Genomic DNA, 440 nt, shown 5'->3' with positions numbered 1-440 from the left:
CTGGGCTACATAGTGAGTTCCAGGACAGTGGGGGCTGTAGGGAGACCCTGTCTCAAAAAGATGAAAAAAAAATTTCCATTTCATTATTAAAATACACAGTTTCATACAGAAAATTCATTTTTGATGCAATTGACACTAAAATGTTAGCACATGCATTTCTAATCTCTATATATCTGATTACTACTAGTCACAGTCCATCACTTTCTGAGATCCTTGGCATCTGAGCATGAATATAAAGTCATCAGGTAGATTTCAATGGTAATGTTTTTTACCTCTACTTAGTTATTAAGGAGCAAATTTTTATGCTTTGAAAAATTTTTATTTATTATCATTTAAAAAAATTTTTAGTAACTACATCATTAGAAGAAGCATTTCACTACAGATTTAACATATTCAGTAACAGATTCCAGAGCAAGAATACAGCTCTCTCACAAGTGGGT

The sequence above is a fragment of the Nannospalax galili genome, unplaced genomic scaffold (genome assembly GCF_000622305.1).
Source record: "Nannospalax galili isolate Female #2095 unplaced genomic scaffold, S.galili_v1.0 scaffold346, whole genome shotgun sequence".
In the NCBI taxonomy this organism is placed as follows: domain Eukaryota; kingdom Metazoa; phylum Chordata; class Mammalia; order Rodentia; family Spalacidae; genus Nannospalax; species Nannospalax galili.
Note: the sequence above shows the minus strand (reverse complement) of the source record.